The sequence below is a fragment of the Leptonychotes weddellii genome, chromosome 11 (genome assembly GCF_054177405.1).
Source record: "Leptonychotes weddellii isolate Sample4059 chromosome 11, ASM5417740v2, whole genome shotgun sequence".
NCBI classification, from domain to species: Eukaryota; Metazoa; Chordata; class Mammalia; order Carnivora; family Phocidae; genus Leptonychotes; species Leptonychotes weddellii.
The window spans coordinates 53670467-53689763 of record NC_138379.1 but is presented as its reverse complement, the minus strand read 5'-3'; the positions used below and the strand labels follow the sequence as shown (position 1 = coordinate 53689763).

Sequence of the window (19297 nt, the reverse complement as noted above, 5' to 3'; positions counted from 1 at the left end):
CTGGGGAGTATTGAAATCTTTATAATGCTAAGTCACTGTATTTGGTGTAGTGTTATTCTCAGTATATTTGCATTTTGTATTATCGTGTTTCATAAATTTCTTCAGAAGAAATTGTTAGATTAATTTCTAGATATATTTTGTTGTCAAAGCAAATGATCATATTTTCTCTTTCATTTTCAACTTGAATTTACTGGTAAAAAGGAGCAAGTGATTTTTGAACATTAGCCTTATATCTGTCACCTTTCTGAAAATTTGTGATTGTAACAATTGTTCTATCATAGGTTATGATGTATCTTTAGATAATTATTGGTTTTTTTTTCCCCTTTTAACTCTGTATTGCTTTTTTCTTGTTTGGTTGCATCAGTCAGGACTCTTTGTACAATGTTAAACAATAACACTCATAGCAAACAGTTTTATATTGTTCCTGACTTATAAAGAACAAATAGTTTATGCTCTAGATGTCTGGAACATTATTTGTATTAATTTTATAATCAAAAATAACAAACATTGATATGAAAATTAATTTAAAAATTTTTAACAAGCCTATAGAAAAGAAATGATTATTTTACACTGAGAGCTTAAGTATAAATATAGCTCTATGTAAACAAATTAATTTAGGAAAAGATAGCTAAAATGTTATGCAAAACAAAATGCCATTTTACAAGACTGTCTCAAAACAAGAAAAGTTTCATTCTGCATGTTACTGAGAATAGCCTTGAAGACTTCACCTCTACCTACTGGAATAGTTTATTTTTGTATTAAGGTCTATAGTATGTTCATTAAAACGTTTTACATGTAATGAGTTCTTTGGGTGAAAGAGTTGTGAATCTGGAATAGAAGTGTTTTTAAGATTTTAAGATTTTGGGGGGCCAGTGAGGAGCAGAGGGAAAGGAACTAGCAGACTCAGAGCTGATCCTGGAGTCCTACCCGGGCCTGGATCCCACGACCCTGAGATCATGACCTGAACCAAAATCAAGAGTCCAAGAGTCACTCTCTTAACTGACTGAGCCACCAGGTACCCCAGGAATAGAAGGTTTTTTGGTAAGCTTGACCTTGGGCAAGCCACTTAACTTCTAATCTACATTTTTTAGGATTATTAAAAATTAAATAAAATAAGAAGAGTATGACACAGTTTCCCTTCCTCTCTTTTCTCTCATTAGCAAAAGCATCTATGACATTTTGTTTACTTAACACATGTGGTTATTAAGATGAATGGATATAAAATCATGACATCAACAAAAGACAGTGTAGGGAAGAATATATCCTTCTGCTTGTTTGTTGATTTTAAGAACTTTAACAATTTTAGCTGTTAATTTTGTAAGAATGCTTTCTGAAAATTGTGTGTACCATTTCTACATCTCTTTTTTTCTGTTTCCTTGAGGAAATTAGAGGAAAGCCATAGAAAAACTACTGGTCTAAAATATCTCATTGACCATTGTTACCTAACCCTTTGTTTTTCTGATCAGAAAATAATATAAAACCTCAATGCAAAAAGTTTCTCAGCGCCAGGGCAAAGATGTATATAAAATATTCTTTATATATCTCAGAAAGTAGTGGCAAGTAGAATTCCAGAATTAATTCATAATAAACTGTGTGTTGTATGTTTCTGTGTGTACATGTGTGTTTACTGTTTTATTACTAAAATTTTATAAGTAATGCCTACATGAGGTAGATGTATTTTCTAATGATCTCAATCATCAAGTGCCTCAAATTCCAGGAAACAACATTAGACATATTTCAGAGAGAAAGTTGACTGAATAGATTGTGCAGTTTGATTATAACCTTTTTATTCTGTCTCCTATTGTGCTTTGACATATAATACCAACACTGTTCTGTTGCCTACAATTTGCATCTATGTAAGTCATAATAAGAAGAAAGCATCTGTGCCCCTATGCTATGCAAAACTATTGAGGCATTGCTGCAGATCAAGCAAATGACAGAATCAGAATTGAATCTGCCATGTTGCTCTACGCCTAATTTTGTTAAAAGCATTAATGCTAAGCAGAGTGCTTTCACATCTGTAATCTCTGTAATGCTCACAGCAAGCCCAGAGGTAAGCAGGACAGCAATCATGAGCTTTATTTGACGCTGAGAAAGGTGAAGTTCACAAAAGCTGATGAACTGGAAAGTAGCAGGGTTGTGACCTGAAACCAAGTCGTCTTTTTTCCAGTTGAATGCCTTTCCCAAGGCAGTGAGAGAAAAGTGTATCCATTGTTTCACTCCTTTCTTCAATTTGGTGCCATGGAAATTTGGAGAACTGTCTTTGAAAAAGGAAAAAAAAATATGTAACACTTCAAAATAGCTTTTAAAAATTCTTCTAAAAATGGTTTAAATATTTATTTTCACTCCTTTCTAAAATATCGTACTGATACTTGAAGAGTTATCTACATTTTTTTTTGTATCAGGTACAAATTTGAAGGTTTAAACCAAGACTTCAACGAGAGAAGAACGAGGAAGAGATATATATTGAGAGATTTATTGCAAGGAATTGGCTTGTGTGCTTAGAGGGGCCTGCTAGGCAAACCTGAAATCCTTAGAGATTGTCAGGAAGGAACTGGAACTCTGGGGCGTAAGGTAAAGCTACTATTCTCAGGTGGAATTCCTTTGTTTGAGGACTGTTCTGCTTTTAAGGGCTTTTGATTGATTCAAGCCCGTCAAGATGATCTAGGATAATCTCCCTTAGCTAAAGTCAACTGATTATGGACTTTAATCACATCTACAATATATCTTTATAGCAATACTTAACTTAGTGCTTGAATGCCTGGGAACTGTAGCTTTGCCAGGATGACATTAAAAAAAAAAATCACAGTGTTGAAGTGGAATTCACAGTAAAAGAAACATTGACTTGGGGATTGAGGAAAGATCTTCCCTTGATGATCAGTTCTCATGGTGATTTGTTATTTTTTTTTTTCCTCAAGCCTTTTTTAGCCATCTTTCCTTATCTACAGAATAGACATGATATTAAGCAATTTGAACAACATTACTACGATTAAATGACATGATTATTCACCTATAAAGAGTTGCATGTTACACTCTTACCTGGCACCAGATATTTCCCTTCAGATCAATTAATTCAGTAAAATTGAATATATAATTGTGTATGTTTATTTATTTGTGACTTTCTTCCTAGATTATAAGTTTCAGGGTCATTAGTACCATATTCTTTTTGCTCACTATTAAATCTCTGTAAATTTTCTTCCAGCTATCTCATTCTCTAAGAAGTTCAATACCAGATCTCAACATTTTAATCAGAAAAATATATAAATAGGTCTTGAGCTTTGTCAAGTGCCAAGGAATTTAAGAAACCAAGATATCCATATAGCACCAGATTCCTCTGATCTGTGTTAAATAGGGTGGAGTCTACTCAATATGGCAACATAGACTAAAATCTCTGCTTTGAGCTTTAGTAGTGTAGTATATGACAGTTTATCCAATTGGTACAAATGATAAATAAACGTAGATAATTGAGCTCTGTTTCTGTCTTCTCTGAACCATGAAATGCAATTTAGAATTTGCTCTTTCAAATTAAAATCAGGGGGAAGGAATGGAAGCAAACAAGGCTCAGGAAACTGTTCTCCAGCCCTGCATCCTTAGCAGAGCCCTCTGACAGCTGTCATTACAAATCAAATACCCTGCTAAGCAGAACTCTCTTCATTCCAGCAGTGCTGACATAGTGCAGAGAAGATTATGTCTCATAATAGAAATTCAAATAATGACAACTTTGTTATCTCCTGTTCATCCCTTCAACTGCGTGCCAAAAGAACTGGTCCTGTCCTGGAGGTGGGATTCAGTGTGTGAACATCAATCAGAAAAATGCCTGCTGACCCAAGGTTATTTACATCAACGCTCAAACTTCTTCTGCTCTGGAAGGTTAAGAAAACCACCCCTAAGGAAGTACAAAACATTATTGAATTTACTCAAGGTCATGTCACCAGTTGATATGGGTATTGGATATGACGTTTCCATTCGCCAGTCCTCTGAACTAGTCAGAACTGTATCCTCCATCTTGTGTTGGAGCCAAAGATCAGCACCCAGGGTGGACACTATGATGTCCTCTCTCTTTTTGAAATCATTAAAATTATTTTCTGGGAAAGATGCAGAATTTTAAATAGTTAATGACAGAAGAATAAGAATCTTATGATTACTGACATGGAGAAATCCATGAAAAGACAAAGAGGTTCAAAAGAACATGAAGGTACAAATGGGAAGGCAGCAAAGTGAGATGAGATAAGGTTTTCCTTAATGGTGGGATATAAAAGTGATATGAAAATAACATGAATCAAAGTTGCTCCTGCTTTTTACCATGTGGAGGTTACAAGGTGCCTGCACTACAAAATTGGATAATTATTTTAATTATATGATTATGTTGCAAAAGTTTTTATGTTAAGTTTCCTTTTAATTGTAAGGTGTCAATACATTTATAATACAATATAATTTACTAAAAAAAAAAAAACCCAGATTTATGCAGAACTGTTGAGAGACATATCTCTTGTCTGAAGTAAGATGCACCAATATTTTACACTGGGACATACATTGACATATCTCAGAAAAATGATCAGGCCCCAAAGTCAGGACCTCTCACTCTGGCTATTTTTCTCATGTTTAGCCCACCATGCATGCACTTACAGATGGTTGATTCCATTGTGATGTAGCAGTGAACACACTCTCCTAAAGATGATTCACATATAACTCTAACTCTAGCTGTATGATTCTGGTAAGTCAAACCCCTTTCCCTAGGCTGTTAAATGGAGATCATAATACAAGTTAACCTTATCTTACTAGGCAGTTTTGAAGCAGTGAATATAAACATGCTTTAAAAACTATAGCTACTCTATGTTACTTCCTTATTATAACAATTAGTGGTAATAAACTTTGGTTTGAAATTTGATTTTATTTCTTCCTTTGCTAAAACATCCAGTATTTCATTCTCTTGTTTATGCACTGCACTGTTCTCTTCCTTCATGTCGAGTGGCCAATTCAGGTGTGAATCCTTGGGATTCTTTGCTAAGCCAACTTGTTCGTTTGCCTAACACGTTCTGTTTTTCTTTTCTGTGTCCTCATGTTTATGCAGTTCGGCAGTGCTTTAAATTGAATGTCATTTTCCAAACGCATTTTCCTAGATTTACATGGAGAGAACCAATATTATCTCCCTCTTCAAACTCTGGATAAATTGTCTTTGTCTTTCTGATACCATGTCATGTCATGAAGTTACACCCAGTTTGTGTGTTTAGAATGCCAAGTGGCTCTAGGTTGGGAATCTAGAGTTCTGGATTCTAGTCCCAAATCTGTCACGAACTCCCTTGCGACTTTTTTGTGACTTGAGGATTTTAACTCATTAATTCATTCATTCATTTAGACAAATGAGTAAAACATAGTTCTTATTCTCATTGAATTCATAGTCAACTGGTGCAAACAAATGTAAATAAATCAGCAAAGTACCCAGTGGTAACTGGAATCTGTACAAAGCATGTGAGAGCCCTGGGTAGACAATGGTAAGTTCTACCTACAGGTTTGTCAGAGGAGGAGGTATTTCTTTTTTTTTATCACTAAGCAACATTTATAATTATGTATTTATCTGTACGGTGTTTTGCTTCTTTGCCATAGTATATGTCTCTCACCAGATACACCATAAGGTCAGAGACCATGTGTATTTTCATTACAGTCTAACCAGCATCTTTCTTATACATGATAGATATGTTTTGAAGAAATGAATAAATCAATACACACAGAACAAAAACAGATTAATATTCCATGCAGGAGATTTGCATGATCCTATTTCTGTTATTTCTGCTTTAGAATGATCACAGCAATAGCAGTGTGAAAGCTAAAGTGAAGCAGGAAGACAAAAGGCATGACTAGCAAAAAGCAAAATAATTATTTCAACTCATGCATAAAATTGATTAACATTTATTTTTTCTTTGAATGATTGATAAAGATGCATATTTAAAACAATACAGTGATCAGGCAGCTAAGAGTTTGGTCCTGCTTTCCTGTTTGGGTGCTGTTATCACAAGCCCTTTAATCTTTCAGGATGTCAAGTTCTTCACCTATGAAGTTAACTAATTAAAACTTAATTATCTCTAAATCCCTGTGTAGTTTTAACATTCCGTGTGCCAAAATAGTTAACTGAGTTATATCAAGTATACCAAAATGGAAATAGAAATGGAAAGAATTTCAGAAGAAATGCATACTCTTACATAATGGCACATCTTAGATAATAGACATATGTCTATTAATCAATCTTGGATGAACTTTTTTTTTTTTTAAGATTTTATTTATTTATTTGACAGAGAGAGACATAGCAAGAGCAGGAACACAGCAGGGGGAGTGGGAGAGGGAGAAGCAGGCTTCTCGCAGATTAGGGAGCCCGATGTGGGACTCGATCCCAGGACCCTGGGATCATGACCTGAGCAGAAGGCAGAGGCTTAACGACTGAGCCACCCAGGCGCCCTTGGATGACCTTTTTTTCCTTATCTTAAGCCACGCTATATTTGTGTCTGGGCATAGCTTTTGCACTGGACATCAGCTGTAAGTGTGCAAATGTCTTGTGCTTTCTCACAGGCATATCTGTCACGTCTGGGTGTTCGAGTTGTATACTATACAAAGAAGGCACAACTCAGGGCTATGCTGTTCACATCTTAGACATGAATATACCAAATCGTAGAGAAGCAATAAATAAACTGATGTAAACCTTACCTGCTTAGACCTACCTTGCAGCCATTTATGTTCAGCTGTGCCCATGTCCCAACTGTGTTCCAAACACACCTTGAGATGGCTTTCTCCTACCTACCCGCTGGTCTCTTAGGCCGAATTCTTTCCCTTCATCCAATTCTGAATCGGACACGGTCATCTCAACCTGAGGCAGGGGTGGCATCGCACAGAGTATGTTCTGTAGTAGTGACGTGAGTGTCCTTGGAGTAGCAGGGTGTGTGTGGGAAGGCTAACGTTTGGGCATGTGCGCTATGTACTGCTCGTGTTCCACTCTTAGAGTCTGAAAAGGTTTCCTGAGCCTGGCTGCTGAAGATAGGAAAAAATATAATTTAAATGTTTTTTTCTCATTTGCACAAAAGTATCTTTTGGGTCACCAGAAATCCTTGTCTTTCCTTAAATAAATTTTCTTTCTAGGGCAGCCACAGGTGTTTAGCCCTTGCTCTCATCTGAGCCTGTTTGCCTGTGACTGAATTTTTGCCAATTACATGTCGCCATTGCTACTGACTTTTCACCCTCATTTTTGTACAAGAATGGTTCATCTCTTCTCTGCCTCATTCTATAGTTATGCTAGTTATGTGCTAGTTAGTGCAGTGTACTGAGAACAGCATCACGCATAAGGCAAGCAGGGTTTTTAAAATTAGTGTATCAAACCATTACAGTAGTTTTTTGAGGAAAGTTGATTCTTCCAAAATCGACATTTAAAAACCTGTACAGGCAGATTTTGTAATTACTTAAATTGCTCGCTCTGTTCGTCAATGACCATACATACAAACAGATCGTTTGTAAAGAAAGCTAGAGTCCCTAACTTACACAGCATTAGGGAAGGCATGTATTAAGAGTTTGTATGTGTCGGGGCGCCTGGGTGGCTCAGTTGGTTAAGCGACTGCCTTGGGCTCAGGTCATGATCCTGGAGTCCCGGGATCGAGTCCCGCATCAAGCTCCCTGCTCAGCAGGGAGTCTGCTTCTCCCTCTGACCCTCCCCCCTCTCATGTGCTCTCTCTCTCTCAAATAAATAAATAAAATCTTTAAAAAAAATAAATAATAAATTAAAAAAGAGTTTGTATGTGTCAGCTACCACTTCCAAAAATAATTTTAAAATATATGCACTATAGATGATGAAGGGATAAAGAAAATAAAGAGAATGTGGTTATACACAGACACACAGGAGTATAATTCAGCCATAAAAAACCCCCAAATCTTGCCATTTGCAACAACATGGATGGACTTTGAGGGTGTTATGCTAAGTGAAATAAGTCAGACAGAGAAAGACAAATGCCATATGAGTTCATTCATATGTGGAATCTAAACAAACAATACAAGCTTGTAGATACAGAGAACAGATTTGTGGTTGCCAGAAGTGGGGGTAGGGGTGAGTGAAATGGGTGAAGGCAGTCAAAAGGTACAAACTTCCAGTTATAAAATGAATAAATCAGAGGGATAAAATTACAGCATGGGGACTACAGTTAATAATGCTATATTACGTATTTGAAAGTTTTGAAAGTTGGCTAAGAGAGTAAATCTTAAAAGTCCTCATAAAAGAAAAAAAATTCTTTGTAACTACTTATAGTGATCAATATTAACTAGATTGGTTGTGATGATCACTTTGCAATATACCCAAATATCAAGTCATTGCTATATTCCTGAAACTAATATAATGTTATATGCCAATTATACCTCAAAAAAATAAATTTAAAACATTAAATATATGCACTAATTCAAATTGTCTGAGAAAATACTCTTGCTGCTATTTAAGGCCTGCAGTTCGGTTAAGGAACAAAAGTGCATTTATTCGTGGCCTCATACAATCTTTGAAGGAAATTTAAAGTGTTGCTTATGAGTAAGTTTTGAGTGTATTCAAATATAAATAAGCTATGGTATCTTTGCTCATAAGGCTCATTATCAAAAGGAGAAACATTAGTATAAATACGTCTTTCTTTTTAAATTTCTTAGGCATGTTTCCTAAATTTAAATGTTGTTGTTGACTGTTTGCTCAAGGTTCTCAAGGACTTGGTTTTCATTTGTTTATTCCACCAGTAGGAACAGATGCATATAGTGTTGTCATGAAAATTACATAGTGCACTTAGGAAAAGTATACCGAATCATTTTTTAATCAGAAAAAAAGATAATGTCCATAATTTGTTGAACACCAACACTATGCCAGACATGAGCTAAGTGAGTTACATGCTTGAGTGGATTTACTCTTTATAAGAGCTCCGTGAATACAGAAATAATGATATACCCGTTTCAAAAATGAGGAAATTGAGCATCACAGGAGTTAAGTCACTTACCTAAGGTAAATTAAATCATCTGGGATGGCCAACTCCACATGCTGCCTCTGGCAGTGCTCTGTATTTGGAGGAAAGAAAGTTTTGAGTTCGGGAAAATACAGTCCTCAGGGGCCCTTGATCATGACAAGACTGTGGAGTCTGTAAGAAGCTTCAGAGAGGGCCATGGAGAGACAGGGAGTGTCCTATCAGCCAGGCTGTAATCTGGACAGATGGACAGTCCACATCTGTAATGTCAGACAACCTCCAATTCCCTACCTGTGTGGCATCTAAGTTTGAAAGGAGTAACTGAATGGTGGTGGGGAAGGGTGTGTGTTGATTCTCCCACCCTCAGGACTTCAATGGTAACCTTTTAAAAGGCAGGCTCCATAAAACCAGATGGAAACTTCTGGTATTAGGAACCCCCAGTTCCTACAAGGAGCCAACAATCCCTCCATCCCAACCTCTGTTTCCACCCTGCCATGAAAACCTTTAGCCCAATTTACCCCGGTCTGAGCATAGCATACATATGAAGACACTCTGCCTGCCTGCATACGGTGATCAAACTGATTATTGGCAATGAACAACAGCTACAATAAGCTGACCACAATAGACAAAGGCATAAAAAGTAACAGCCAACTCCTTGGGAGCCAAGGGCAGCTCCGGGGATCCTACGTTAGGCACAGCTATCAGTCCAGGCACAGTCTCTGCTGCCGCCATAGCTGCTCCACGGACTCACAGGCTGGGACACACTGACCAGCCCCAGCACACCAGGAACTAGCCCCGGTCCCCCAGGAGGTGAAGGGGGCTAGAGTAACATCACATGATCATCTTCCATCTTTTCTATTTATTTAAGAGTTTTTCTGGGGTGCCTGGGTGGCTCAGTGGGTTAAGCATCTGCCTTCAGCTCAGGTCATAATCCCAGGGTCCTGGGATCCAGCCCCACTTCGGGCTCCCTGCTCGGCGGGAAGCCTGCTTCTCCCTCTCCCTCTACTACTCCCCCTGCTTGTGTTCTCTCGCTCTCTGTCAAATAAATAAATAAAATCTTTTTAAAAAGTGTTTCCTTTCAAGATAATGATGAACATAAACTTTGTGTGATCACTGTAGCCAATTGCTAAGCAAGTGTGTGGTATATATAAAAAGCAAAAGCAAAAACAAAAACTTAAACACCCTGGCTAGCATGTAGATGTTTGCATTCATTTTTAGGAAGTACTTAGTCTGCCCAGCAATCTGATAGGAAGAGGGAAAGGGGCTTCAAACAGCATTAGTGTATCACTTTACTGAAGATAGAAAAAAATGTTCATTGATCATATCAAAGAATAGCGGGAGATGGAGTGTGAGTTTAGGAAATGTAGGGGGACGTAATAAAACACCTCTCAAAGCATCATGGCAATGCTCTTATTCCACTCAATTTATAAATGTTGGGCATCTTAACCTTAGCATTTGAGCTATTTATAAGCAGTATATATGGTTCTGCATCTATCACAGGGTCAGGTTTTAACAAAAATTTTATTTTTCGTAGATTTTCATTGAGTCATAATTAGTTATGTGTTGCTTTCATAAATTTTTCATTTGTTACTATAGACACAATGAGATCAATAGCTCTTTTAACAACAACAAAAAAATTTACACATTTGAAATCCCATATCCAATCCAGCAAAAAGTCCTATTATTTACACCCACAAAATGTTTCCCAAATCAGAGCACTACTCATTACCCTTTGTCCATAACCCAAATCCATAATTCCATCTGTCCTCAACAAGAGCAATATTGCTTCCTCACTGACCTCCTTCCTCCCCCCTTGTCCCCCAGGGAGAGTAGGAAGGATCTTTTGAAAATACAACTTAAATCATTCCTCTTACTACTCAAAACTCTCCAATGGATTTCCATAACATTTTTTTGTTTTTATTTAAATTCTAGTTAGTTAACATATAGTGTTGTATTGGTTTCAGGAGTAGAATTCAGTGATCCATCACTTACATAAAACACCCAGTGCTCATCACAAGTGCCTTCCTTAATACCCATCACCCATTTAGCCCATCCCCCACCAACCTCCCCTCCAGCAACCCTCAGTTTTATTCTCTATAGTTAAGAGTCTCTTATGGTTTGCCTCTCTCTTTCTTTTTTTCCCTTCCCCTACGTTCATCTATTTGTTTCTTAAATTCCACATATGAGTGACATAATATGGTATTTGTCTTTCTCTGACTGACTTATTTCACTTAGCATAATACACTCTCGCTCCACCCATGTTGTTGAAAATGGCAACATTTCATTCTTTTGATGGCTGAGTAATATTTCACTGTGTGTGTGTGTGTGTGTGTGTGTGTGTCAGTGGATGTTTGGGCTCTTTCCATAATTTGGCTGTCATTGCTAATGCTGCTATAAACATCTGTTTTTTTGTATCCTTTGGGTAAATACCTAGTAGTGCAATTGCTGGGTTGTAGGGTAGCTCCATTTTTAACTTTTTCAGGAATCTCCATACCCTTTTCCAGAGTGGCTGCACCAGTTTGCATTCCCACCAACAGTGTAAGAAGGTTCACATTTTGCTATGTCCTCGCCAATAGCTGTTGTTTCCCATTGATAATTTTAGCCATTCTGACAAGTGTGAGTTGGTATCTCCTTGTGGTTTTGATTTGCATTTCCCTGATGATGAGTGATGCTGAGCATCTTTTCATGTGTCTGTTGGCCATCTGGATGTCTTCTTTGGAGAAATGTCTATTCATGTCTTCTGCCCATTTCTTAACTGGATTATGTTTCTTGGATGTTGAGTTTGGTATGTTCTTTATAGATTTTAGATTCCCATAACATTTAGATTACAGTCCAAACAACTGTGAACCCTCCTGTCTTCTGAATGTCATCTCCTACTCTCTTCTCTCTACCTTCTCTCTAGCACTTGCATCACACAGGGTTTTACATCTGCTCTTCCCTCTGCCTGGTGCAGTGTTTTCCTGAATTAGGCTTGGCAGACTTTGCCCTCATTTAAGCCTTTTCTCAAGGGTCTCCTCAGAAGAGCAGTCACTAAGTGACCTATGTAAAACATATCTTCTTCATCCATTTACCCTATTTTATTTTTTTCCTTTATAACATTTATCATTACCTGAAATTGTTTGGTTCTTTGTGAATTATTAATTATCTGTGTGCTTTATGAGGGCAAGAAAATAAAAATAAAAGCAAAAACAAAAACAAACCTTTCAGAGCTGTTACCCAGCCTATTCATTTATTGTTGAATAAGTTAACAGAATAATTTTGAAATTAAATAATTGTTACTATTTTAATAATGAGTCAGATCTGCTAGAATGCTACATGTTGTGCTGGGTATAAATATTAAAGGTCAGTGGATAAATGTTATAATAATATAAGGTTCACCAAGTAAAGAGAGTCCATCTACCTGGAGAAAGAATGGGGAACTTCATAGAAACAATTAACTTACTTGACTTTCACAACAAGTCTATGTAGTAGATAATATTACACCCATTTCACAGATAAGAAAACTGAAGTTCAAGAGGTTAAATACTTTCTCAGTTAGAACTTGGTATTATCTGACTTGAACACTAAATTTAGATCTCTCTGAGTCCAAAGCCTGTTCTTTTTAGTTTTCAGCTGTGTTTTATGAGTCAAAGTTTGTCCTGGGATGATCCTGCCATAAATATAAGCAGAGCAATGCCCTAGGAGTAGTATGCTTTAGCTTTAGACAGACACATAGCTTCTAAGTTCAGTTTTACCACTTTCTTCTAACTAGACAACAGATACATAACTTGTTTTCTGTGAGTCTCAATTTTCTCATGTATAAAGCAAGAGTAACTTGTCAGTGTCTTGTAAATATTAAGTTAAATAATTAATGTGAAATACTTAGTACAATCCTACAACATAGTGATTATTCCCTACAGGCTTCTTCAATCCTCTGGACCCAGTTCTAGAACTATGATCTAACTATGATACAAATTTCTCTTTGGGCACTTACTGAACATTTGTCAGTGAAAGTAGTTTTCTTATGAAATTCCATACTCCTACTGACAAGTATAGTTCCTCAAGAGTTGAAACATTAATAAACAGATATTTTAAAAATACCTTTGTAGAACCAGGGCAACGAGGGCTGTGGGCAGGAGCTGCAGGAGCCTGGGGCCCAGCCGTGCTGCCTCGTTAGGAGGACCAGCGTGGTTAAGACAGTATACACTCTGCAACCCCCCGCTGTGCAGAGCAGCGGCCTGCTGGCAGGCACACAAACTCGAGCCACTTCTAAGAGCCTATTGTCTGTTAAGTCCAAAGAAGTGGATGTTTCCAGACTTCATTCAGGAGGTTCAGAGAATGATGTTACAAAAATCACCAAACCGAGACGAGAGAATGGGCAGGTAAAAGCTGCAGACACTGCCATGAGGAAGGATGTCAGAAAGCGCTACAAACCAGTGAGTAGGCAGAAATCAGAGGAAGAGCTCAAGGATAAGAACCAGCTCTTAGAGGCCATCAACAAGCAGCTGCACCAGAAGTTGACTGAAATTCAGGGAGAACTGAAGGACCTGACCCAAAAGGTGGAGCTACTGGAGAAGTTTCAGGACAACTGCTTGGCAATTTTGGAGAGCAAGGGCCTCAACCCAGTTTTAGGCAGTGAGACCCTGGCATCACAGTGGGAATCCGCCGCAGATCACACAGACTCTTTGTTGCTGTTAGAAGCTTTGCAAGATGAGCTGAAGGTTTTTAATGAAACGGCCAAAAAGCAGATGGAGGAGTTACAGGCTTAAAAGTCAAGTTGAAGATGAAAGAGAGGGCCCGGTTCCTAGAACAACAGACATTATGTTAACAGTCAAGTAAATGATTTTACAGCAGCCCTAGAGGAAATGGAGCAGCTATTAGAAATGTGATAAAAAGCAAGTGACCAGATGGCTCCCACAGGGGAAGCCATTCAGGACGTCTGCTTCTTGGCCACGACCTTCTAGGACTCACCGTCCCCAAAATGGAGACATTTGCTGCAGTAGGATTAAGGACAGTCTATGCTAGAATGGCGCTTCCTCCTTCAGGCAAGCGAACGCCACTCTCGGACTGGTGGGTTCCCCCGAACCTCACACACACATAATCGAGGCCGACAAGGGGCGTGGGGGTGCAGAAGCTTGGATTGACCTTCTAGGCAACAAAGCGGCAGGCCATTAGAATCAGGAGACTAAACCAGCCACGGACAGAGGATCCCAAAGGTCACATTCAGAGGTGTAGGAAGAAAACCTTAATTGTGCAGTTGGGGTGCAGAGGCTCCACAGGAGACATCAGTGAGAAGCGATGATGTCCCCTTCTAACTTGGAACGCATTCTGTCTCATCTTGGTTGGGCTCTAGACCTCATTGTAAATTAATGAACGTGAAGTTATTGAAATGGCTTAATAAATGAGGTGAAGGTGGGGTACCTGGGTGGCTCAGTCGTTAAGCGTCTGCCTTCGGCTCAGGTCATGATCCCAGCGTCCTGGGATCGAGCCCCGCATCGGGCTCGCTGCTCTGCAGGAAGCCCGCTTCTCCCTCTCCCACTCCCCCTGCTTGTGTTCCCTCTCTCACTGTGTCTCTCTCTGTCAAATAAATAAAATAAAATAAAATAAAATAAAATAAAATAAAATAAAATAAATGAGGTGAAGGTATAGATAGCAATAACACCTACCTGAAATAATACACCTTGGAGCTTTTAATCTAAAAAAAATAAAAAAATAAAAATACCTTTGTAAATTCAGAGCACATAAAGTAAGAATAGATTTTTAATTTCGTTTAGTTCTTCAGATTTCAAAATAAAGTTTGGTTCCAGAGCCCACCCTAGGAATTACAGTTCTTTCATTATTTAAAAACGTTAGCACTGCTATATTGTTTTCCACTAAATGATGAATATAGAAGAAAGTATGTCTATTATATAGAAATATTCCTTAGTTTTCTATCGTACTTGATTTATTTTTCTCTTGTTGCAACCAGTTGTTTCCCAGTACATCAGTCCTCTTGATATGTTAGGCAAAACTCATGTGGCTCTCAGGAGAGGGAAACTTTAGTCTTCTTTGTTAATAGCAGTTTTCTCTTTCTTTTTCCCTTTGTGAGTTTTTCTCCAGAAGAGCATGTGGCTCTCATTTCTCTTAGTATGGTTGTTGTTGATCTATATTTAATGTAGTCAAATATTTTTCATCCCTATGCACTTCATGAAGTCATAGATTCAAAACATCAACATTTTGCATAGTGAATTGTTTTTCTTTTTCAGTGTTAGTCTTATTTATTTATACCTGTGCTCCAAATTAATGATGCTTATTAGAAAACTGTTTTGGAAATATACACATTTTTACTATTCCTTTCTTTTTATGATGTGTCATTTTCTGTTTTTATTTTTGCTTTATGTAGTATTGAAATTTACATTATGATAAAGTATAAAATATTATTCATACACTTCTTTCACTCCACTATCTAAAGCGCGTCACATAAACTTATTTTTGCCCCAGTAATTCAATTAAAATGGATCCATTGATATTGATCATAGAAATTTTAGATTTGTTAAAAAGAGCATGGCATTATTTTGTTCATATAATTATGTAGGCCAGAGGTCAGAAAACCTTTCCTGTAAAGTGCAAGATAGTAAATATTTTAGGTTTGTGTGTCTGTATTTGCTATAACTACTCAGCTCAGCCATTGTAATGAAAGGCAGCCATAGAAAATACATAAATGAGTGTGGCTAAGTTCAATAAATCTCTAAGTGGACAACTAATCTGAATTTCATATCATATTCATGGGTTAAAATATAATTCTTTGTCTTTTTTTCAAATTGTTTAAACTGTAAAAATTAATCTTAGCTGATAGTCTCAAAATGAGTCAGTGGGCAGTATGTGGCCCCTAGGACTTGATATGCTGACTCTTGATACAGGTGATCCTCTTTTTCAGGCTATCATAAAACACTTATGTAGAGAATCTTAGCTTATATCCAAACTGGTACATATTTGGGGAAACTGTAAATCAAAAAAGAATAGGAAATAATGTAGAGGTTATAGTCAGTGGAGTAGTAAAGAAATTATAAAATTATTAGAGTCCTCTGATGAAGAGATAAACATAAGTGTATGTGGAAAGAAATAGAATATACCTTATGTTACTTTAAAATATGTTAATATAATCTGTCTAAAATTGTACTCAAATATAGTGGAGTAAGTTGATACAGAAAAATCCCTACTTCTACTCCAAGCAAATACATAATAATGCTGAATAACAAATTGTTTTAAAATTAAAATAAAACTACGAGCTTAAACCAAATAAAGACAATGCATAAAGGCAGTGAGCATTAGTAGAATCTGAAGTATAATCATTCATTTGCAAAGACATAGACCTTTTAATAACTGGAAACTGGGGCTACAGAGTCCACATGGTGTAACAAGTCCAGGCCATAGAAACTAAACTACTTGGATAATGCCCAAAGATAATTTGTCTATGGACTAAGACTTGTGTAGTTCATAAAATGGGATTAGGAGACCTTAATAGTTAAAGGTACCTTGATAGGAACTTTCCATTGCCTCAGGGTCTGTCATCTAAGAAAGAAAGCTTTTCACTATTTATGATCCAACCATGGTTGTAGTTTCACATTCTCAGTATTCTTGTGGTACATGAATAGAATGATCATATATCCTATTGGTCAGGACAGTTCTGGTTTATGACTGTTATAAAGTTCCAGTTCACTTTCATAAGTGTCCTATTTGGATATAAAATTATAATGTTATCCTATACATAGCCAGAAGCTGAGAGATTAATGCAAAAAAAAAAAAAATGATCAAGAACTGGTGAAGACTTAGGGCCCTAAGCTGAGACATATCAAAAACTCTCCTTTAGTAACTCAGGATAGAGGGCATTCACACACATGTACACACAAAAACATACACACATACATGTACATACATGCACACACACACAAACAAAATTAAAACTCCTAAAGATGAGAGTACAATCAAAAATTACAAACACAACATGAAACACTGCACATGGAGGGAAAATCAGTCAACACTTCAAAGAGAATTCACAATACAAGTAGAACTAATAAACTGAAAGAGGTATTTTAAAATATTCAAATAGATAAAGATAAAAGATAAACTTAAGAGGGCGCCTGGGTGGCTCAGTCGGTTGAGAGTCTGACTCTTGATTTCAGCTCAGGTCATGATCCCAGGGTCATGGGATTGAGCCCTATGTTGGGCTCTGTGCTCCGTGCAGAGTCTGCTTCACTTGTGCCCTCTCTCTGTCAAATAAATTCCTTACAAATATATAAACTTAAGGAAAAGCATTATATGGGAAAAATCAGGAAATATTACAATAATCAGTTAGAATTTTTAGACCAGATGTATAGGTATGGACAAAAAATAATAACCTAAATTATGACTTAAAGGGTATACCAGACATATATTCCTAGAGGTATTTATTAAACCAAATGATAAAGCTTAAGAAATATCTCAAAATGTTGTTCAGAAAATGAAAGAGAAAATATGCATGAATATGGAACATTAAAGTTCTAATGAAGTCCCTGTATATTTGAATATATAATGACTAAGAATTTTCTAGAATTAAAGAAAGATATGACTCTTGATTTAGAAAGAACACATTGAATCCTGAGGGGGGAAAAGAATTTTACACCAGACACCTCACAGAGAAAATGTATAACCTCAAAACAAAACAAAAGAGAAAATAAAAATAGGCATTACAAGACAAAGATTAGTACAGAATAATAACAATGATAAAATAGTTTGAAGATATTCTTCTCTTCAGCAGTAATACATAGCATGAAACCATTGATTGATATCTTCAGAGTACTGGAAGAAGAAAATAATTGTCAACCTAGAATTGTGCGCTAAGCCAAGTTATTAGTCAATAATGTAACACTTAAAGCCATTTGCAGACTAGCGAAGATTGAGAAGGTAAATTAATCTTACTCTGATATTAAAAGATCCAATGAATAATATTCTTAAGGAAAAAGGATACTGAACCAGAAGGAAGGAGTTAAAAAAAAATAAAACAATTGTTAGCAAAGTATTAATAAACATAGTAGTAAATCATTCTCCTTAACCTAGAATTCCTACCTATTGGACATCAAATACACTGAACTCATGTTTCAAATGCCCTTCATTAAGCTGTTGAGGATGATTAGTTATGTATCCTAAACAAAGGTCATCATTGCACTCTTGATCCAGAGATGACTGCCTTCTTTGCTTTGTTTTCTAAATATCATTGTTTTGGCCAGCTCCTCAAACACCTTTAAACACACACACACACACACACACACACACACACACACACACACACCGCAGAACTGCCAAAGGTTGTGTGGTATTCAGTGGAGTAGCTGATTTAATTCCAGGTCTTATGAATTAAAATTAAAAGAAAAAATAGCTCAACTACTTTATGTTGTCTTAACTGATTATAAAATAGCAAATGATTATCAAAGGTCTGGTCTGCATTCTACTTTGTAATACTACAACCTGTGACGACTATAGAGTGATCAACCACAATCTCTTTTGTGGGAAAGCATAAAATATGTAGCTTAGGAAGCTTACCTCATAAAAATACAGACATAATAACCAATAATATTAATGAGCATATTTGTCTAGAGAAACACTAAGAACATTCTGTGACAATGGAAATCTCCGTTTGTGCTGTCCTGTAATCACTAGCCACATGTGACTATTAAGTACTGGAACGCTTGAAATGTAGTTCATGCAAATGAATACCAAATTTTTACTTTTATTTAATGTTAGTTTTTACACTTATATTTAAATGGCCACATGTGACTGGTGGCTATTGTATTGGATGGCACTGGTCTAGAATTTTAGTTTTCTAGTCAGGTAATTAGGGATAGTTAGACATAATAGTTAATGAGACATCCTAACTTAATGGCAAACTCCTCCAATACCTACATAAGGTTTCTCCATTTTTATATAGCTATAGCCTGTTTTTATACATTTATCTCTGAAAATATTTGCAATAATTTTCTTCTACATGAACATTATGCAAGTTGGTACACCTTATTTTGAGTCCAAAATCACAATACTACTAACACTGGACAATTCATTTAATCTGTCTAAGCTTCAGTTTTCTCATTGTTTTAAATAATAATAATTCCTTGCCCTCCTCAAAGACTAAGAACATGGAAATTATAGGGAGAATTGGAGAAATAATACATGTAAATGGCACATCATGGTGATTTGTTATATAGATCTAAATACATTGGTGTCAAAGGGTTATCTTTAATTTTTTTTGATTGCTTTTTTAAATTTATTTATTTGACAGAGAGGGAGAGCACAGGCAGGGAGAGCAGAAGAAGGAGAGGGAGAAGCAGGCAATCCACTGATCA

General features: G+C 36.7%; 1 pseudogene; it reads left to right on the top strand.

Annotated features, from left to right (window-relative positions):
• Window positions 1–1891: 1891 nt before the first annotated feature.
• Window positions 1892–13831, top strand: LOC102729492 (small kinetochore-associated protein pseudogene; annotated as a pseudogene).
• Window positions 13832–19297: the final 5466 nt, after the last annotated feature.